Raw genomic sequence first — 24,179 nt, forward strand, 5'->3', positions numbered from 1 at the left:
ATAAGAGCAAAGGAGAAGGAACAACTTTAGAAAGAGAAGGAGAAGGAGCAACTTTAGAAAGAGATTACATGACAAAAACAACAACTGGACAACATAGATGATATTATGAGAGCCACTGGATAGAATCCTAGAAAGTGTTGCAGTTGGTACTATGATATTGAAAACATGAGTTAAATTGGTCTAGTTTCTGATTAACTAGGTTGATTACTTCATTGTTATCTAATCTAATGGTAATGTTAGTTATTATTTTGACATACATGAAAACATTATTATTATTCATTATTATATATACATACACACATGAAAACAATAATGCACTTTCTAATAGTTTAAAATTGTTCAACAAAATTAATGTTTTACAAGAAAATGTGCCTAAAGAACTCTTAGCTCAGAATTTACAAAATGTTGTTGAAACAATACAAAAATTTCTTAACATGAGAGGTCTGCAAGTGAGGGTGTTGATGAATCTTGAAAACTTGAATGCTGAAATGAAAGCTATTGATGATCAAACACCTATGCTAGAGTTGTGAAGTTGATTTTAGATAAGGAAGAGATAGATAATCATAAGTTTGATAATCAAATTTAAGGCATGAGAGTGGAGGAGAGGATAGAAAGAAAAGGATAAGGAGCAGCTTTAGAAAGAGACTACATGGCAGAAACAACATCTAGAGAACATCAAGAATATTGGGAGACTCATTATTATGGCATTTACATAGAAGTATAAATTTCTACTTCAACTCCTTACACTAAACTCTTCATTGAAGTTATTCTTCCAGTAGTGAGAATAGCTACAACAACTTCTTGGGAGCATTCAAAGATGATCCATCTCAAACCATTTTGACCTTGATTTTTGATGCAGGAGCATCCAGAGGTATAAGGGCAATCCTGTGTCACCCAAAAAAATGTACTTAGACTTAGTTTCTGTTTTATGTCTTTACATTTTTGGATACCCATTTGGCTCAAATAAAGGTTCCAACTCTCATAGTTCAACCATCAGTGCATTTGAAAATCCTGAAAAAATAGGAGCATGCAATTTGACCATCATTTTGGTGACCTAGAAGGTGCGACTTGGCCAGATGAATGTAATTGAGATTTAGAGCATTCTAGAAAAAGAATCAGGTCAAAAGGCCCCACGGTTTGAAATTTATGGCAATTTTTCGAGTTTTGGAGACCTCCTAAGAGTGCTTCAAAGTCAGGTTTGGGGCATTAAATGACCTCGAAAAGGGTCGAAAAATGGGGGACGAGTGAAGCTTGTCCATAGGGCTATAGAGCGCTTCGAGAGCTTTTCGAAAATGTAAACGGTTTGTCAATCAAAGTTACGGTTCAAAAGTTATGCCTCCCGGAAGTTCGGCTACCATTTCTGGATTCTTCTAGAATTGCACCGACTTCTAACGCAGCTTCCGGAACCTTCTATTTTGTCGGTGGATGCCTACTAGCACTTTCTAGAATTTACTCCTAGTCCTTAACCCTCCGGGGTCTATTTAAGGAGATTTCTGGCATTGTAAAAGGCAGTTCGGATTGGAGCTTGAGAGGAGGTGCTAAAAGGAGAAATTTTCTCCAGATTTATGCTATTGTAAGCCCGCAGGGCATGTTTTGAGTTTATTTTCTCTGCACTGTTTGTACCAGCTTATTTTCTCAGTTAATATAATTTCCCCTTTCTATTGTGTCTATTTTGGTTGTTGGGCTGTGTCCCCATCAAGTGGTATCAGAGCGGGTTTTCCTGAGTGTGTAGACAGAGCGCCGACTGTGAGGCAGTTTGCACCAGGACCTTGAGTTGGGTGAAGTTTGTGAAGAAGTTCTTGATTGTGTAGACAGAGCACCGAATGTGAGGCAGTTTGCACGAGGTTCTTGTTTTGGACGAGATTTGTCTTTTGAAGACTTGATTATGGAGAAGAGAAAGAAGAAGATGACTTTTGTGATTGGATGGATTCTAAGGATTCCTCGACTTGAGAAATTTAGAGCAAGAAATCAACAATCATTGCTAGTTGATTTGCAGAAGCAAGTGAATGAATTAGAAGCTGAGTTGCGGAGACAAAGAGCACACTACCAGAAAAGGGATGTTGATAATTCCTTGGATGTGGAAAAGAAAGAGGATCCAGTGGAGTATGAGACATGTGGTACAAAAGAAGAGCAAGAGGATGAAGAGGAAATTATTTGCAAACCTAAAGTTGAAGAAGATGAATGAGAAGAGGAAGAACATAAAGATGACAAGACTTACGAACCTAAAGTAGATCAAGATGATTTGAAGATTGCAGCAATGGAGGAGAAGTATAGTGCCTTAGTTGGAGATAAGCCTAAGGGATGGGATTTGATTCTACCACAGGCAGAGTTTGCTTATAATAACTCTGTAAATAGGAGTACTGGAAAATCACCATTTCAAATTGTATATGGAAATAGCCCAAGGACTGCACCAGAATTGAGGAAGATAGAACAAGGGGAGAGAACAAGTGCTGAAGCTGAGGATTTTGCTGAACACATCAAGCGTCTACATGAGGAGGTCCAAGCACACATTATCAAGATGAATCAAGAGTATAAAGCTAGGGCTGATCAAAGGAGAAGACATAAGGAATTCCAAGTAGGGGATCTTTTCATGGTGCACTTACAAAAAGAAAGATTTCCAGTTGGTACTTACAACAAGCTGAAAATGAAGAAATTTGGCCCCTGCAAAATTTTTAAGAAACATAACTCAGGAAATGCATATGAGGTGGAGCTGCCAGATGGTATTCACATTTCTCCCATTTTCAACATTGCAGATTTGACAGAGTATCATGATGATGGTACTGATGAGGAGCTGGTTTTAGAGCCATGTCCAATTCCTGCTTCTAAGAAGGAGGAGATAGAAGACATTCTAGATCATCGTGTGGGTAGGAGTACCAGAAACAGGCAATATGAAGAGTATTTGGTCAAGTGGAAAGGACGACCGATTGAAGACTCAACTTGGATTTCAGTAGCTGAGGTTTCCCATTTGGGATTTCCTCTACCATCCATAAAGTGACAGGGTCACTTTTCAATCTACCCTGGGTGTCTGATGCAGGAGCATCCAGAGGTATAAGGGCAATCCTGTGTCACCCAAAAAAATGTACTTAGACTTAGTTTCTATTTTATGTCTTTGCATTTTTGGATACCCATTTGGCTCAAATAAAGGTTCCAACTCTCATAGTTCAACTATCAGTGCATTTAAAAATCCCAAAAAAATAGGAGCATGCAATTTGACCATCATTTTGGTGACCTAGAAGGTGTGACTTGGCCAGATGAATGTAATCGACATTTAGAGTATTTCAGAAAAAGAATCAGGTCAAAAGGCCCCACGGTTTGAATGTTATTGCAGTTTTTCGGGTTTTGGAGACCCCCTAAGAATGCTTTAGAGTCAGGTTTGGGGCATTAAATGACCTCGAAAAGGGTCGAAAAATGGGGGATGAGCAAAGCTTGTCCATAGGGCTATAGAGCGCTTCGAGAGCTTTTCGAAAATGTAAACGGTTTGTCAATCGGAGTTACGGTTCAAAAGTTATGCCTCCCGGAAGTTCAGCTACCGTTTCTGGATTCTTCTAGAATTGCACCGACTTCTAACGCAGCTTTCGAAACCTTCTATTTTGTCGGTGGATGCCTACTATCACTTTCTAGAATTTACTCCTAGTCCTTAACCCTCCGGGGTCTATTTAAGGAGATTTCTGGCATTGTAAAAGGCAGTTCGGATTGGAGCTTGAGAGGAGGTGCTAAAAGGAGAAATTTTCTCCAAATTTATGCTATTGTAAGCCCGCAGGGCATGTTTTGAGTTTATTTTCTCTGCACTATTTGTACCAGCTTATTTTCTCAGTTAATATAATTTCCCCTTTCTATTGTGTCTATTCTGGTTGTTGGGCTGTGTCCCCATCAATTTTTGTGCCCCAACCTATAATATGTACCTCTCAATGATTTGAATTTTCCATGTGGTAAGGGATAATATGCATGGTTCATCTTATTCTGTGATCATACATAAATGGAGTTGAAGCTTATTGTTTTGTCGGTTTTAAGTTTTGAGGAATATAAGTGATAATCTAATCCAAGTTTCATTATCCATGCTACAGTATATCACCTCTAAATGACTTAGAGGCACCACATGGGAAGGCATATGGTGTCTCTCTATTCAACACCTTCACATGTATGACCATTTGGTGTTGAAGATTCAAAGCCTTAAGAATTATGCTATGATCTATGCCCCATTTCTAACTCACACTACTTAATCTTGCTCCACATGCCTTATTTTCTATATGAGAGAAATCATAGATATACCAAATTCTTGATAAGTTTTGATTTGATAAAGAGGGATGCCAAGTATTTAATCAAATGTATTCAGTGGAGATTCATCACTTACTTCAGGGCACTCTAAGTTAGAATTGGTTTAAATACATGCTACTTGGTGTCACCTTATTCCATGGTGTTTTGAAGATGATGGGTCTTTGATATCCATTGTGGTGATTTTCAAGAGAAAAAAATCATATTCCCAACTCGAGATGATACTACACAATTTTTAGAGAATGGTGTTTCATGCTTCTTGCAAACTTGGTGTTTCAAATCTATAAATGTTTCTATAGACAAGAATGTATCAAAAATCACAATGCATATGAAACATTTGACAAAAAAATAATTCAATTCCTAGCCTATGGTCAAAGAACGTTCCAATACAATTATTTGATAGTTTTCAAAAATTTTATGACTTGTCCTCTTTGATGACAACCCATATAGAATATTGTCAAAATATTTAGTAGAGGAGATTTGGAGTGTCTAAATCACCATCTCACAAATTGGGTTTCTAAACTAAAGGTTCATGCAAAGCCATGAAATATTGAGCATTAACAAATTTCAAATCAACTTAAAAATAATCCATATGCAAGGGTGACTATAGAAACTAGATAAGAAGCTAGTATCCAAAAAATGATATGTGAGGAATGAAAATAAATGTGAAACTTCTTATCTAACAACACTTCTTAGTGACAATTCATCAATTGGGCAGTATAGAAAAGGCATGTAAACTGTTTGATAAAATGCTACCATGATATTTGTTAAAAATATTGTCTAAAATTTCATTCAAAAGTCAAACATTGGCAGGCATCATGTTGGAACTAGAGGACATCATGCTCACTTGGAATGGAGAAAGCTTGTAGAGGTACCATAGTGAAGGAAGGCATCAATAATTTGTTGCAATGTGTCAATAGAGAGGTCATCTTATAAGATGGATAAAAAGTGGAGTGATAATTAGATAGAATACAATGATCACAAAATATGCACACTATGAAAGCATAGACAATCACATGAACAATTGGGCAAGAGGTCTCAAGAGACTGAAAATTTTGGAATTGATTGGTTTTATGAGTAATATTCATACAAAATGTGGCTTGTAGAAATACCATACTATAATGTGGCTTGCAAGAATACCATGGAAAATGGTATTTGATCCTACTATATGCGAACAACTGATTGTTCATTTTATTGTACCCAATCTGGTGATAGTTCTATAGGAATTTGTAGTCAACCTAGCTAATCAGCAACTAAACCTAATTTACTAGGTTATGGGTAGTTTCTTTCTAAAATTATCTTCTACGATATTTTTTTGTAAAATTTCTTGTGAACTCTGCCCTATTTTCCTAGTCAGCATTATTTTTGTGGAGGATCTTGAGGTAAGTCACTTAGCATAGGTTGAGTGAGTTTTATTAAATTTGGATTTTGGAATATGTATGCAGCTAGATCAATTTCTCTGTTGTGCTAAGATGTAATTAGTACCTTAAAAAAGATATCTAAATAAACATGTTTAGAATGAAAAGAAATGAAAAATTTACATAGCCCTTGAAGAAAATGGTAGAGGTAGGGCATGACAACAAAATGAGAACAAGGGCACAACATAGAAATGAAATCACAGACAAGTGCATAGAGATCACAAGGGCATGACATGGAAACAAAATCATAGACCAAGGGCATGGCAAAAAAATCATAGAGCAAGGGCATGAAAATGAAATTCAGAGATCACAAAGGCACGACAACAAAATCAAAGAGAAAGGGAATGAAAATGAAATGCAAAGATCACAAGGGCACAACAACCAAATTACAGAACAAGGGAATGGCAATGAACTGCAGAGATCATAGAAATTAAATTATAGACCAAGTGGTTGACAACAAAATGTAGAGATCACAACAACAAAATGTAGAGATCACATCAACGAAGGGCATGACAATGTTCACAACTCTCCACCCTCATTTGAAGCTCTCAACCCTCTTTCCCACATAGCTCTCCACAATCAAAACAAATGGGGAATTATTTATGTCATTTTTTATTTTTTCTTTTGTTTATATTTACAAGGCATTGCAATTATGACACCAATGTTGGTACTACAACAACATTGGGGACAATCATAGAAAAAATATGGAAATTAACACAAATTACACTACCATCACAATTTGACCCCAAATTTTGTAGTGTCAAATAATAGAATAGAACTTGAGAAATATGAAGCATTAGAACTTGTACAATTAGGAAAAGGATCTAGGATAGGTCCTTGACATGAGATCAATTGTGCACAAAGAAAGACTAAAAGCAACAATGACTACTCTGTGAACAACAAACTGGTACAAAAAAATGAAATATTTTTTTTGTAGATGCAAGATTTCTCAAAGACCTAAAAATATCCCACATCACCTCCCTTCTCTTGGCTTACAAAATGATTCTCCCCATTGTAATTATAATACCATTCTTAAGCTACTTAATTATAATTAAAAGATTATCTTTCTTTATGTACTTATTTCAATCACGACATAGTAGACTCCTTGAGTAGGCTATCTAAATTCATATTTACATATAATAATATATATAAGATACTTTTTATTTTCCTTCAAATTTTAACAAATAACATAACCACCATAGGATTTACTTGAGGAAAACCATTAAATTCCATAACTACCATTGAATTCCTATTCTAGAATGTGAATGCTCATATCTATTCATCCATGCAAAAAGAACATAAAAATTCATAGAATTTATCTTCCACATGCAATTATTTTGGATAATATTTTTGGAATCAATACAAGTTTAGTGGTTTCTCAAGTAAATTAGCATCAAAGAAAAACCATCTACTTCTTTGAATGTGGTAATATTATGTCTCATGTTTAATTAGTCTATCCTAATAGCCCTAACATATTAATTAACATGAGTGTTGATTGTATTCCTTTGGTGGAGTATCCTACACATTGTTGGAACATTTAGGAGATTGACATGTTGCATTCATGACTTTGTTTGTCATTGATGTCAAATAAATAGTATTGTTTCTATAAAGACTAGAAAAGTAGAATACATAGAACAAGGACATACAAATTGTGTATTGATGACAAGGTCAAGCGTAGTTGATGATATTTTCTACACTATGTCCTCATGATGTGGACAAGTGTATGTGTAGAAAGTCAAAGATATGTGAAAGTTATTTGTGATTTATAAATGATAATGTGCAAATAGAGTACTTGAGAAGTAGTTTCTGGTATTTAGATTGTATCTCCTAATAGTGATAGGATCTTGATGAGAGAAGTTAGATGGAGATAGTAGATAACCTAATGATGATGTCATCAAGTTTGTAAGGTTTGAGGTCGAACATGTGAAAAGTTGTACTTATTATGAGCTAATACTATTTTGTAATTGTAAAAATATGTACTAATTTGTATTATCTTAATGAGATGCTATTTTGATTAAATGGGAAAGCCTCAAGTTTGACTCAATGAATTTTTTTGAGGACATGGTATAAAGGAAAGTCATTTTATTTATGGCAATGTCTATAATGAATGTGAATATATGACTTGTAAGAAAACTTGTATTGGATATGTGAAGTTGGTAAATGTGAGTAAGTGATCAAAGGGATCAATGTAATGCAAATTTGAAGATCTTGTATTGAGATCTAGAAGGAATAATACAGAGGCTAGTTGGAAAGCTAGTTCAGTGGTCTTGCCTCTGAAGCTATTTGGATAGTAGGTTCATCTATCTTCTACAACTCCTAAAAGGGTTGGGACAACTCCTAATAGGGTAGGAATCTCCTCACAAGGATTCAAAGTCTCCTAGTAGGGAATGATATGTACTAAATGTATTTTATTGGTTCCTAATAGAGTCCACCCTCTTTTGAGATTATTTATATTAGTACATCATTTTTTTGTACCATCTCCACTGGGGTTTTCCCTTTCATCAAGGGTCTCCCTAGTTAACATATTTTGTTTTATTTTGTATGTGTCCATTCTTATGGTTGTTGATTATATTGATCACATTTTTAAGGTTTAATACGGTTGATAAAAGTTATATTGATTTGATAACTAATTCACCCCCTCCTCTTAGTTATCTAGGTGGACTTTACTTTCTAACAATATTGTCATATATAAATAACCTATTCTAGCATGTGAAAAGTGGTGGTCATTTTATTTTCCTACACTCTATATTAAACCCAACATACCATTGATGATAAATTATAAGTTCTTCATTTTATATAAAAATATCTTTAACATTAATAAAAAAAATAACTTTTAAATATCAATCAAAGTTCGTAATAGTTAAATCTCCAAATCAATAAGAATATATATAAAATTATATGTACATTAAAATGTTTAAGAAGATAATTTTAAATAATGAGCACATTTCACCTTTATTAGTCTCTATAGTCTTTCATTCTAGATGTGATTGATCTCTTTAAAGAATGGCAAGAAATTATTGAAATATTTTATAGTTGTTCATATTTGGATAATATTTTGAGTAAAGATTTAAAAACAAAATAGACTAATGCTATTTTGAGCTCTTTAAAAGTAGACAACTACCACTCACAATTTAAAAATAAGGAAATAGAGATCGATTTCCTTGAGGTAGAAAAGAAAATGAAAGATAACTACCATTTATACTATAACACTTTGGTGATACACCCCTACCTAACACTTTGTTCTCATAAATGGTAGCCAATATTTTATTCCATCCTCTCCATAAACAAATACATTCAGCTCTATCTACTTATTTGTGTGACTTTAAATCCTAGAATAGCACGTGTCACTTAATAACCAAACATATATTTAATGACAAGTGTCACTTATAATACTATATATATATATATATATATATATATAAAAACAAATTTTCTAAATTTGAATGTGTTTGATTTTAAAATTTTATAATGCTATCTTGTTTAAATGAATTATGTATATATATATATTTTTGATGAATAGTCCCTTTCTATTAAAAATTTAATATAATAGTTTCAAATTCACAAAAAGGGGTCAGGGGATACAAGATCACCCTGTGAGAGTTCATGTAGTTGAAGCCCGATACAAAAAATATTCATTAAAAAAACACTTAAGTAGCTCCCACAGGCCACAAGAGCAATGCCATCCAAGGGAGGTGATTCATCATGATTGCTAAAACCCTAGGCATCCCTAGGATTGGTAGGTAGACTAGGAATAGTCCAACCATCAACAATAACATTAGTAACTTGTTCTTTATCTTTATCTTTTGCCCATAGTGGAGAGATAGCCAAATTCAGGTGGAAAGGCCATTTGGAGCTAACAACACTAGGAGGAGCAATGTGAGGGAGAGCCATAGGAGTTAAGGACTAGCCAAAGCCATGATGAGACAACAAAGCTAAGCAACACTGTCAACCATCATCACCACCACTTGGAGAGTGGTGGTGGGGAGCCTATAAGTGTGACATGTACAAGCAGTGGTGAGTAGAAGAACTATGACCCTAATGATGGCCTCGAGGTGGAGTATGGTCAACATAGTCAAGAGACACTCTAATAACCATGCACAACTTGTTACCCTAGAGATTAAGTAGCTCCTAAAGGTGGTCCACCTCCAGAGTCACCTTGTTTGCTTGGACCTATATGTGCAACATGACATTATTAGAAATACATGCTTTAGTGTACATAGAAACATTGATATCAAGAAATCTATGAGTGAAAAGAACAACATTCCTATCCTTTCATAAAGTAAACAAAATCTCCATCTTGAAAGTATGCTAGATCTAGGCAAATTTCCTATGAATCTTGGGGGAATCACTCAACATAATCATATCCCATGAAAAGGGTTCTAGTTTGAAAGGCTTGAAGAAATCATGTATTTAATTCCAATAATTTTTGGCACGCCTACATAACTAAAAAAAATTTCAAAAAAGACTTAGGATGACCAAAAAAAGGACAATGAGGATTTGGAACAACAAGATGCTTTTACCTAGGGTTGAGGGGAATCCATTGAAACATCAAGCACTAGGAAATATGGGAAATCTTTGGCTTAGTGATAGGACTCTAGATAGTGACAAATCACATTCTCCAATGATAAGTAGAAGACAGAAGATGCCAACACTAGTTGAGAATATCCATTATAGGAAGATAGGGAGAAAGCCAATGATATCCTAGGTTGGGCTTGTAGCTAATGAAGGCCATGATAGGATACAATTTCGAGTCTTTCCACCAAGTTCACATAGACTAGATGCCCACCATATGGATCAAATGGTCAAGAAGTGTAGAGAGCAGAAGATCAAAAGTTTGTCAATCTAGATGAGAAAGATGGAACTGGGCCTGAATATCCTCCCAAGATCTAAGACCCATGGAGACCCTAGAGAATAGATCCTTAGGAGTCTTGATGTCACATTTGAAAAAAAATAGAGCACTAGTAACTTGAGTCTTGGCTAGAGGAACACCCTTAATGGAAAATAATGGAGATTACCAAAGATTTTGCTAGTTTAAATAAATCCCATCACGAAACCCATCACTATCCCAGTGAAGCCAAGGCTTAACAAATTCCCAAGATTTTCATATTCATTTGATAACAAAAGAACCCTGGATATGAATAGGTTCATGCATATGAGAAGGGTCTAAAGACCAAACTCCTTCCTCGTAGGCCTATTAATAGGAAAACCAAAAGAGATACAATGTTGAACCAACACTTTCCAAGATTCACTACCTATGAGAGCATAGATAATCCACTTACCAAAAAGAGTGAGCCCTTGCTTTTGCATTAATTCACTTACCACAAAGAGTGAGCCCTTGCTTTTGCATAGATAATCCACTTAGCGCAAAGAGTGAGCCCTTTCTTTTGTGGTGGTGGGGAGCCTACAAGTGTGGCATGTGCAAGCGGCGATGAGAAGAAGAACTATGACCCTAATGGCATCCCTCAGGTGGAGTATGGTCAACATAGTTAGGAGACACTTTAGTGACCATGAACAACTCGTTACCCTAGAGATTTAGTAGCTCTTGAAGGTGGTCCACCTCCAGAGTCACCTTGTTTTCTTTGACATATATCTACAACATGACATTATTAGAAATACATGCTTTAGTGTACATAGAAACATTGATATCAAGAAAGCTATGAGTGAAAAGAACAACATTCCTATCCTTTCATAAAGTAAAAAAAATCTTCATCTTGAAAGTATGCTAGATTTGGGCAAATTTCCTAGGGATCTTGGGGGAATCACCTAACAGAATCATGTGCCATGAAAATGGTTCTAGCTTGAAAGGCTTGAAGAAATCATGTATTCAATTCCAATAATTTTGGGCACGCCTACATAACTAATTTTTTTTCCAAAAATGACTTAGAATGCCCAAAAGGACAATGAGGATTTGGAACACCAAGATACTTGAACCATGGCTCAAGGGGAAGCCCTTGAAACATCAAGCACTTGGAAAAATAATAAATCTTTGGCTTAGTGATAGGACTCTAGATAGTGAAACATCACATTCTCCAATGATAAGTAGAAGATGAAAGATGCCAACACTAGTTGAGAGTATCCATCATAGGAAGATAGGGAGAAAGCCAACGATATCCTAGGTTGGGCTTGTAGATAATGAAGGGCATGGTATGATACCATTTCAAGTCTTTCCAACAAGGTCGCACAGACTGGATGCCCACCATATGGATCAAATGATCAGGAAGTGCAGGGAGTAGAAGATCAAAAGTATTATTCATATTTTCCTCATCCTCCAGGATATTTTTTAAGGAGTCATCAACAAAGTGGCCATTGACAAGCTGAGAAGAAGACTTGGGCAAGGAAATCCCATTAACCAAACCAATAGAAACATAATGGGCAAGTAAGTAACAAAACCCTTCAGTAGCAAGAATATACAAAATTGGGGCTAGAGGGCAACCCTGTAGGATAGATTAAAAAATCCTAAAGGCTTCATATTGAGAACCATTAATGGTAATACAAGCATTAGCATCACCAAAAATAATTTCCACATACTCAAGAAAATTAGGGTCGAAACCCAAGGCCTAGAGCATAGCCAAAATGAAGGGCCATTCAATTTGATCATAAGCTTTGGCAAAATAAAAAATAAATGAATTATATATTAATTCATAACTATTTATGAAGTTATGATTGAATGCATTGGCATATTATGTACATATGTATTATATAGGGGAAACGGCCAAGTAGTTGCCTAGGCTACCTTTGTGTACCTACAATTTCTAATTCATATGTCAAAATTTGTAATTTTTTTTATTAACCTCTACATTTATGGAGCTCCCTATAGATCTAGTAGAATGTGAGTGAATGTTTTCTTGAAACTTGCTAGTAAGACCATCCAATAGCCGCTCACCCAAAAATATAGTACATTTTGAACAAATGGATCGATCAGCAACCAAAAAATATAAAAAATGATCAACTATTAGTACATGTGTGATTGGTTATTAGTACACTTGTGATTATTTTTGGGAGCTTTTTATGGACAATAATTGAAGAAGAAAAAAGAGCAGAAAACATGCAACTAACTCATTTCACCTACATGTTATTTATCTAGATATTCTAATTTTATTTATATTAATTTTAAGTGTATTATTTTATAATACTTGAATATTATTTAGGAAAACTTTATTCCATTATCAATAATTCATTGTCAAAAACATTAGTTGACATTTGGAAAAAATATTTCTGCAATGCATTGATGAATTAATTATAAATATTATAAATAGATATTTCCATGAATAGATAATTCTACAATTGAATTTTAAAGGAGTAGGATTTATGCATGATTTAAATTTCATGAATGCACCATTACATTTTTGGATTGAAAAGGACCATGAATTGTGTGTTCAATTCCAAAGTTGATTCCTTGGGCATAGTAAGTGAAATATATTTTCTAACTCAGACGAAGAGAATTTTTTAGGGTTAACTGGCAATGAAACCAATCTATATCTACCATTCAACATCATATTTTCCACTCAACCCATTTTTCCTTAGCTTCTACAAATATTACCATAAAATATGCAGAAAAACCATGACAATAGTTAGAGTACAATCACTTGCAAGTAGTGGGATTACAAGCATACCAGCTGAGTTCATAAGGCCATTGCAACAAAAGGCTTGATGCTAATATTGAGTGCCCTTCTATGAAAGTTTCTCTCATTGATATGACTAACTTAGGTGACAAAACCATAGAAGAGATTGGAAGAGCTGCAAGTGAGTGGGGTCTTTTTGGTAAATTGTTAAACAAGAAGATTAAATCAATCAATGAAGAAGACAAAATATAATGATACAACTATTTAATGTGGTTAGGCAAAACTTTGCCTATGCCCACACTCAAAGTACAGAACAATTATATTTATGAAATATTTGATGTCCTACAATACATGACTACACAAGTCATTTATGGAAAGCTCATTGAATATGAAGAGACAAGAGGGAGAAGGAATAGTCATGATTGTTGGACTTCATATCCCAACAATCTCCCCCGTGAAGTTCAACTAGTAGAGCTATTGGTATGATTTTTCACAGTATAGAAAAATTCTAAAAATTTGGGTGAAAAATCATTTAGGTCTTTGTATTAAGTAGATTAGGGTTTTCATTCCTCATTTGTTTTTAAAATTTTAGGTTGCCCTAGTTGTGCCCTATTTCATGTGCTGTCAAACTCTATTAAATTCTCAAGGTTTATCTCTTAACGCAACCATGAAAATGCCCTAAGTGTGAAAAACCCTAGGTTTCCTTTTAATTTTTCAAAAATGGTTTATAAAGTGCTTAAATTTCATCCTTTACGGTCTTACGGTGTAGGGTTTCACGTAAGAGCGGAGTACCATTTTCCTTTTGCTTTCATGGTCGCATTTCAAAATGTAGTGTAACACCATAAAGGATTTCATGTTCTACGGGGATACACTTTTTTTTTTCATAATAGTGGAATGGTGTGTCAAGAGGCTTCCCGATCATACGAATGGTCTTAATGCGAAGAAGCATAAAGGTCTGTTGCACTTTGAAAGATCTTATTACAGGGTTATGAGTAAGCAGTTTGACTGAAAGGGCAGAGAGGTTTTGAGTTATGACTTATGCATATACATTTCAATGGATAGCGTAAGGGCGAGATACCCTGACATGGTGTAAAGCTTGATCTGAAAGGGTGCATGAAACTTTTATGATTCTATGGGTAAAAGGATTTTGTAAGAACAAAAGTACGGTTCAAATTTGTTTATGTGCATACATTTTTGAGCTCGTAGATAATTGTAAAGCCTTGTTCTAGCAGTAAAAGTGCCGAGTGGGACCTGCTGAAGTGTTAGATGGGCCTTGGTGCAAGAAAATTAGATGAAGACACGACATCTATGTTAGATGGGCCCAGCCTGCATGGCATACAACTTAAGTTTTGAATTCTACATGTGCAGAAAATCAAAAGCGATGTTATTTTTTCATTTTATTGGAGTAGATTTGGGTTGTTGACAAGTGGAAAATGAAGTTTTGTCATTACACCCTTACGCTTGCAACATGAGCGTGTGAGTGAAAGGTTGTTTTATCCTTACTTTGTGGTTACAAGTTCAGTCTCAACATATAAGCGTAAAATGGTAAATGAAGGAAATAAATGAAAGGGTTCTTTACGCTTTTATGAGAAAGGGTAAACAAAGGAGCGGGCTATCATTTAAGAAGGCTCTCTAGTGATACGAGGTGAACGTAACCCATAAAGGCGTAAAGGATTAATACAAGAAAGCTACAAGATATTTTAATGCTACAGGTAAAGCTAAGAGCATATGATCGAAAGATAAAATTTGAAGTCTTACGGTGTCCTAGGTAATGAAGTAAGCAGAGCAACGTAGAAGAATTTTTTAGGGTTTTCACTAATACATGCATGTTGGAGTGTAAAGGGTAAAGAGAAAGTATTAACAAGGGTTTTCTACACTCATACAAGGAGTGGTTAAATTGTAATAGAAAAGATGTTATTTGAGAAGGTTTGAGATCTTATGATGTATAGGGTTGCATATAGGCATAAAAGATGAAGAAGTCTGAGATAAGGGTTTCACGATTATACGACGAAAGCTTGAATCATAAAAATAGAAGTATCAAGTGAAAGGGTTTAAGATCATATAGGATAAAGGGCATCATAAGAATGTAAAAGGGATTTTCAACATAGTGCCAAGACATTATTACATTCTTATGATTAGGGTATGTTGAAGCATCTCTGAGTGATCCTAGAGATTCATCAAGGGCATTTTTGGTGTTACAAAGATTGGAGGATTGACTCAGTGTAAGAATGAGAGACCAGATTTTAAAAGGAAAGCTGCTGATGTGTCATACCAAGTAAGTAAAAAGGATAGAATCACCATAGCCAAGTAAAATAAAGCATTGAAAAGTATACCCAGATCAGAATTTGTGGTTTATATACCTTGTTGATAACTTGCATTCACAGTTTTAAAGCTCGTGCATGCTGAATTTATTAAAAAAGCTGGTAGTTGTATGATTAAAATATCAAAGATTTGATTGAATGTCATCGTGTTTGCCGCTATGAAAAAGCTTGTTTTCTGGTCCATTCTGAAATTTGAAAATTGTAGAGCTTTGTGTGTTTTTTGTTACTATGGAAGAAGTCAAAATATAATTTGAAGAGAACATGGATGACAAAGAAGTTGAAGAGATGCATGAAGAAGAAGTCAAAGTTGAAGACAAGGGTGACGATGTTGTAGAGGTCATACCTAAAGGAAAAAGGAAGAAATCTATTGCTAAGACTAAGAACAAGACAAGAATCAGGAAACCAAATAATCATGCTGAGGATTGGTTGAAAATTCTCCCAGGATCATCAAACGCAATTTCTACAATTGACCATTTTTTTGAGACCCATATGTTTTTGTTCAAGATTTTGAATGCCCTAGAGTGACTGGTTATGATCTCTTTATGTACTTTTATCAGAATAGAACAAAAAATGTGCTAGTGTGTAACCCATGGAACAAAAATATGGTAAAATTGATATTTCCAGAAGTTTCCATTAATGTTGATTTGTTAAAGGCCCTAATGAATTCCTACAATCCAATAACCAAAACATTCCATAAGCATAATGGGAGTGTATTATGCACATTGGATAGAACTTCATTTGTTGAAGCCTTTGGATTAATATGACAAATGGATGTACCTATTGACATTGTAGATTTGCAGGGAAAGTTTGACAGGAATAAAACCTATTTTGTGAACAATGTTATGTTGCCACATATTCCTTATAGGGTAAAAAAGGCAGGGTTACTTCCAAAAAAGATGGGAGATTTTTTTCCTCTGAGTAGGTTTAAGAATTATTTCAAAAACATAGTTTATGGGTTGCATAAGGTGTTGGGAAGTGATGGTGTAGAAGATAGTGTGTATGGTTCTCTTTTTCTGATGGCATGTGATATACAGGACCCTTTCCACCATAAGGAGTACGATTATGTGGCCTTCATCATTGACAGTATACACATGCAAATTTGTGATGCAAAGAAGAGAGAGTTGAAAGACTTCAAGTTCCACCATGATTAATTGCTGATGCACCTTTTCCTATATAACAACATTCGATACATCAGTGGGGACTTCATTGATCAAAATTTTGATGAATTTGGTGAGTTAACTCTGCAACTTTGGACTCGTATTTGGCATAAGGATTTTTATTATTCAAATGCCCTTGTGTACTTTAATTTTTTTAGTTCAGCTATTATGAGGCAAATAGATCATACTTACTTTAGGGCACCAAATGTTTTGAAGCCTTTGCTTAGGCCCTCATTCTTAGATGAAAAAACCAAATTAGATCATAATTGGGGGAGTATCTTTTTGTTTAAGTATTGCACTTTAATCAAAGTGTTTGCATGCCCACAGCCTCCTCATCTTCTGCCTAAATATTTACCCCCTAGATTGGCTATTATTGAATTCTTTTGGCAATTTTCATTGATGAATAAAGAAATGATCCCTCCCTCTTTGCATAAGCCTACTTTTGTCTATAGAACCTTTAAAGTAGGAGATTTTGAAATAGGAAGGAATGCATTTGAGGAATTAAGTGAGTATTTAGGCCAGTACAAATTTGCTATTGGGCCCTATAGGATATATGACCCTGACAATTACATTACCAATGAGGTCAAGGCCATTACAGGATACATTCTACCTCCAAGCAAGCCAATCCCTGTAGAGGACCTCATTGCCAACATCGTAGCAACAGGGGAGGTACATGAGTTATTAAGAAAATATGAAGAGATAAGGAGAGTAGAGGAGGCTTTAAAGAAGACCGACCCTGATTTTAAGGGTTTTTATATAGAGATTCCATATCCTAATAACTTGAGAAGAATGGTGGATAATTTTGACCACATTATGTCACAATAGCCTCATAAGCTAGAGGGAGAGGAAGCCATTGTAAATGGAGAATCCCCTAAGCCAGATACACAATTGGAGATTGAGTTAGAAGAGGAGCAACCATCAGCTTCAACTTGGGTGCCAAAAGGAAATAAGAGACAAAAGACAATGCACATCCCAGAAAAGGTTGTAAGCAAAGCCCTACAAGCAATGTCAAGGATTAGTGAGTATTTTGCTGATATTAGGCAAAATCATTTACAACAAAGGGCTATAGAAGCAGGGAAGGCCTCTACTGATCTTCAGGTTGCAGCATCAAGATTGGATGACAGGCTCATTCAATCTGAAAAGTTCATGGAGGATGATGATTTCATCAAATCATTAGAGTTAAAAAAATTTCTTTATAAAATCAAACAAAATTATCTCACATTGAGTCTCATGCCAGGAGAGGATCTTGAGAAGAATAAGGAATTAGTTGAAAAACTATTGGCTTATGATCCTAAGAGTGAAACAATGACCACTGCTAAAGCCAAGTAGTTATTACATAGGAGTGGTATGATTCTAATACCACATTGGGATCAAATGAGAAGACAAGACAAGGCCATCGGTTATTAAGCCACTAGCAGTGAAGGTTTTAAAAGAGGGTTAGGTTTTAATGTAGACACAAAACCCCTAGCAGTATGGAGTTTAGCCCCTAACACTAAGAAGCCCAAAATGATGGATATAGAGGAGACTGCATAGGGAAATATGATTGTGTGGACATTGGAGAGCACTACTGGGAAAGAGATTTCTAGTTTGGTTAAACACTTTTCTCTCATGAACGAGGAAAAGGTTGATGAAATTGAGGATAATCTAGCTGCAATGTGCAATGAATGCCTTGACATTAGAAGGATGTATGAAAAGGAGCTCAAAATGAGCCATGTACAAAAGCAAAGAATAGAGGAGTTGGAGGAGAAAATTAAAAATCTGGAAAAAAAAATAACATCCCTCAAAGAACAACTCAAGACAGCAGTAGAGGTAGAACATACACCAAGGCAAGAGGAAGAAAGAAGGCACAATGTAGAAGCAGAGGCCCAAACAGAAGAAATACTTATAGGGGTAATAGTGACAGTGCCTGCGATTAGTGTGGAAACAAAAGTTTCCCAATCTGATAGTGCCACCAAGAAAAATGCTTTCATGAATGTACTAAATCATAGAATAAGCATTCTAAAAATAATATCTCAAGATTCTTATAATGCATTCATCAATCTACAATCTCCAGAACAGGTATGCAAGGATGCAATTAGATGGCTTGAGCCTATTTTTCAACAATGGGGGCCATATATGCAATTCTTTGATAAGTTGATACCCTTTTTAGCCAAGAAGCCAAATCTCCCAGATAAAGTTATTACTGTGAAGGAAGGTATGGATAAAGTGAAGGACTTATTGAAAATCTTCATAGGGAAGCTGGCTGTAATTCAAAGCAAATTGAAATTGCTGACAAATGGTTTCTATTCTTTAATTCTTTTTGTTATTAATTCTGATGACAAGATAAAGGATTTTAGTGAGTGGTCTAGTTCTTTTTATCACATTATAGACTTTCCACAAGTGGTATCCATTTTCCAAGATGGTATTGATGACTTTTCAATGAACTAATTGATACCCTATTCAAGGTTGAAACTGAAATGAATAGGTTTACCATAGAAGGAAGGGTGATTATTGATGCTAGGTGGCAAAAAATATTGATGAACTAACAACAGTCAAGGAATGTGAATGGCCCACCAAAAGAGAAGTATTTGTTTGGGAAGCAATCATAGAAATCAAAGCTTTACCAATAGGGAGTAGTTAGAGAGAAAGACAATGTTAAAGATTTTATGCTCTAGCTATCATCTGCTATTGTTTCTATTATTTCTTTTTGAGTTAAGGCGACTGGATATTTTTGTAAAGGGGTAGTATATTCATTTTTGTAAAAGGACACCTGTCAATCACATTTTCCCTTTGCGTGTTGCAACTCATGCCTATATAAGTGAGTTTTCAAGGCAATGTGATGTTCTGAATTTTGTATAATTTTGAGTCTTTTGAGGAAATACAATCGGTCCAATAGTGTGTAGCTATTCTTAGTTAATTTCCTAGTTGTATTTTCTGATGATATATTGAAATGACAAAATCAATAAGCTATTTTGGGCTTCCATTTCTATTGGTTATTGTATTAGTCATCTAAAAGGGTAATACAAAAGGGTACTTGCGTTATATCTATGTCATCAATTTCTATCTCCATTTTATGTGTTTATCTACTTTGAAGTCATTTAAATAAGGTTTAAATTGACTGAATGCAATCTGGATGGGTTGTATACTGATTTCATTGTTGCTCTTAATTCAAGGAATTATATAAATGCTTCATTAAATTAATAGGGTTTATGAATTTATGAAAAGGATATTTCATAAGAATGGGAATGGGTGATTACAATTGATTAATTCATTTACAAATTATTTGAATTAGATCTCCGACCAATAGTCAATTTTATGCCCAATGGATAAGGCACTGGTCTCACAATTCAAAGGTGAACAAGGATAAATTCTGCTGCTGCATATCAAAATAATTATTAAATCAAAATCATTTTTCATTAAATTTTGTTCAAAGTTATAAATGCTAGTCAATACTCATTTATATCTATTCTCTGAGTCTTAGATAGCTACTATTATCAGGAATATTTGTAAATTCAGGGAGAATGACGACTAGATCTATTGATAAGGGATGTATACAAGTCTGAGAACATTAAAAGAAGTGAAGCAAACTACTCATGTGTTAGTAGGTGATAGATGATAATCAGAATGAAACTAAAAGAATCTCTACACAACAATTTGTATTAGAATCATCCTTAGGTATACCTGCCGTGGTTTAGCAGAGCCAAAAGAGTAGGAAACCATCCTTTGGTTTTGTTGAAGTTGGGTCCAAATGGTTTACTTATATAATTGATAATAGGAATTGGCTGATCCTTAGGTTATATGAGTGTTATCATTCTGGTATTGAACATTTTGTTGTTCAGTAGTTTTCAAAAACCAACAAGAGCCATGCATCATGGTATCCCCTACTTCAACAAGGCCTAGAGAAGAACTCAATGTTGCAAAACCTTGTTCTAGCACACTACAGATGAGTCTTCTCCAAGTTACATTAGAATTATAAATATTTTCTTTATAATGTAGCCTACAACTGACATAATTTGCATCATTCTTATGCACCATTCCAATTCCATTCCTTGTTGAGCAGTGAGTGAAAAATATGAAGGCTGTTGGGACTCATCCATCAAAAAAATTAACAAACATATTGAATAAGGAAATTGAATTCCCTAAATCATAAACATAGGTGTCGATTGATTGCCTCCTCCTATAACTTCCTTATGAGCCACCCAAGTCCATGGGTATTAAACCATTTTGTATATTTTCTTTACTGAAGAAATGATCAATGCTAATTACATCTTCTCCTTCATTAGCTATCCATTTTTCTTCTTTCTTAACAAACTTTTTGTATGCTCCTTTACATTCTTGCATAGAGAAAATTGTAGTTAATGCATTCCATTCTACTTCTACTATTGCAATATGCAATAATAAATCATCAGAGTATTTATTCTCTAACATGTCAAATGCATATAGATCATGCAAAGCCTTGAGCTTCTAGCTCTCTCTAGCCTCCTTGAGCTCTATAATCCTCGTGCATCTTAGATCTTCAATTTCTAGGCACTCAAAGTCCTCTTGTGGTTTATGTTTACAAAGCGAGAACTTCTTTGTAAGGAAGTCATATATTTGTGGAAGAAAGGGGTCCTTTTTCAAGTAAACCTCAGCTTCCTCATCTTCATCCTCGCTTGGTTCAACATCCTCCTCTTCATTCGAATCCAAATTTTTAAGAAATTGTTCAATAATAAAATCAGCATCATCATCTTCTCTGTCCATCTTTGCTCAAGCCAAGCTAGCTCTGATACCAATTTTAAATTATTAAATGAGTAGATTAAATCAATAAACAATGAAGAAAAAATATAATGACACAACTATTTATCATGGTTCAGAAAAACTTTTCCTACGTCCACACTCAAAGCAAGGAACAATTATATCTATGAAATATCTAATGTCCTAAAATAGATGACTGCACAAGTCATTTATAGAAATCTCAATTAATACAAAGAGACAAGAAGGAGAAGGAACAGTCGTGACTATTGGATTTCATATGCCAACATTTTTTAGGTGGTGAACCATGGAATTTCTCAACAACTCATCCAACACCTTCAGTCCGTTGGGAAGGACTTCGTTGATCTTCCCCTCAAGGAGAAGGAGAAGTACTCTAACAATGTGGTAGCTAGTATTTTAGAGGGCTAGGGCAAAAAATTGGCCCATAATATTGATGGAAAGCTCAAGTGGGTTGACTATTTTTTCCATGTTTTTTGGCGTCCTTCAAGATGTAACTTCAAATCTTGGCCTTGCCATCCTCCCTCTTACATGTATTCTTCTTCTTCTTCCTCTCTCTCTTCCATTACTAGTTTGTTTCGTATATTCTGCATTCATCTATTCTTGCTTATAAGTTTTGGGTGATGAATGGTGGTTGTGGTTATTGTAGGGAGGTGAATGATGAATATGCTAAAGCACTTATGGATGTGGTGAATAAGTTGCTCTCAACCTTGTCTCTTCACCTTGGTGTGGAAGAATACACCATGTAAGAGGAGCTTGGTGGTGATGATTTGGAAATGGAGATGAAAATAAATTACTACCCACCATGCCCTCAACCAAAACTTTCTTTGGGAGTAGAACCTCATACTGACATGAGTTCATTGACTCTTCTTGTACTTAATGAAGTTTTGGGGTTGCAAGTCTACAAAGATGGTCATTAGATTGGTGTAGATTATGTTCCTAATGCTATCACTCTCCACATTGGAGATCAAGTGAAGGTTATTGAATTTTTTGTATTCATTTCTCTTGTGTTTTTATTTGGTTTTGTATAGTAGTAGTGTAGGTTTTAAGCAATCAAAAGCATAATTCCACATCATAGTGAAGACAAATGTATTTTTTTTAATGGTTGATAGAAATGGTGCAGGTTTTGAGCAATGGAAAGTATAAGAGTGTTCTACAGCATAGTGTGGTGAGCAAAGACAAAGTGAGAATGTCATGGCCTGTATTTTTTTATCCTCCTGAAGGTAAAGTTATTGGTCCTATGAAAGAGCTCATTAATGAGAATAATCCTTCCTTGTACAATGCCAAGACTTTTGCAGAGTTTAAGCATCATAAGATGAACAAGCTGAAGCAATGAATGTAGAAGCACTTCAAGCTAGATCATGAAAGAAATAGTTGCGCTTAAATTTAACCAAGTCTAGCTTGCAATAATAATTTGGATGAATTTTTTCAATTGTTAGAACACCATCCAATATACTATTTAATGTATAAATAAAAATGATAATCCTAATACTACATGAATTTTTTCAATTGTTACATCACCATCTACTATACTATTTAATGTACAAATAAAAATGATGATCTTAATAAGGTGTTTTAATTTTTAGTCTACCTACATGAAGTCTTGGATTTACATATTAGATTTTTATTTTAACATCAAACATCAATATTGGTCGTAATCAATATGTGGTATGATAGAACATTATGTGATGCCCTTTAACTATTTTAAGTCACATTGGCTCTTTAAAAAAAACATTTTTAAATTTATTTCAATTTTTGATAAATAAATAAAATTAAAAAGAATTGAAGTATAAAGTATATTCAAATACAAACTAATAATCAAGAGGAGTTTGCAAAAGAATCTACAAAATAAATTGATAAAGGTGCAAAAATTGTTGGAAAAGGAGAAAGAAAATAAAAAAAAGCTCAAAAAAGAACTTTCCACTGGGTAAAAGCATGGATCTGTGTCACCGTTTGTGATACAAAAACCTGTTTTGGTCAAATCTCATTTCTCTATCAAAACTCAATTTAAAAAAAAAAACTAAAAATACCCTTTTATAGATTTCAGATTCAATATCACCATTATATAAATTTTTGAGTGTTTTGATTAGTTATAATATGTTATAATCTCAAAATATTATAAGTCGATATTTCAACATTTTAGAAGATGCTCTCTCAAAAAATGATAAAAAATAGTAAATCATATCAAACAAATAAAAAATAAATATTTATCACTAGAGGAGAGAATCCTCTACACGAATATGTAATTTATTTCCAAGAAGGTATAGATTTGATAGGGAAGTTTTGACGGGAGGAAAAAACTGTTGGATTCTGACAAGGTCGAACTTGAGTACTTATAACAAAGAAAATATACATCAAAAATAATTATTTCTTTTTTTGTGCACTAGCTATACATGTCATGTATACAATATTTTCAAATTAGAACAAAAAAAATGTGATTTGCACATACTTGTTTGACAGGAACTAGATCCTATATTTTTTATAGTTAAAAAAGGAACTTCAAAATAAAATAAAATGAATAAATTCTTAGTAAAAAAAATTATTAAAATTATAGGCATAAAATTCATACAATTCTACACATTTCATTAGTTTACATCATCTTCATATTTTAAACACAAATGTCATTTTTTTTGTCATTAATGTTGAACTGTCACATTCTGATATCACATTTCTTTATAAAAGGTGACACAGGTTTGTGCTTTTACCCCACTAAAAGGAGTC

General features: G+C 34.4%; 1 pseudogene; it reads left to right on the top strand.

Annotated features, from left to right (window-relative positions):
- Positions 1-13,251: 13,251 nt before the first annotated feature.
- LOC149575184 (flavonol synthase/flavanone 3-hydroxylase-like) lies at positions 13,252-22,794 on the top strand (annotated as a pseudogene).
- Positions 22,795-24,179: the final 1,385 nt, after the last annotated feature.

The sequence above is a fragment of the Cupressus sempervirens genome, chromosome 2, assembly GCF_028749045.1.
Source record: "Cupressus sempervirens isolate cs-2001-9-10 chromosome 2, ASM2874904v1, whole genome shotgun sequence".
NCBI lineage: Eukaryota > Viridiplantae > Streptophyta > Pinopsida > Cupressales > Cupressaceae > Cupressus > Cupressus sempervirens.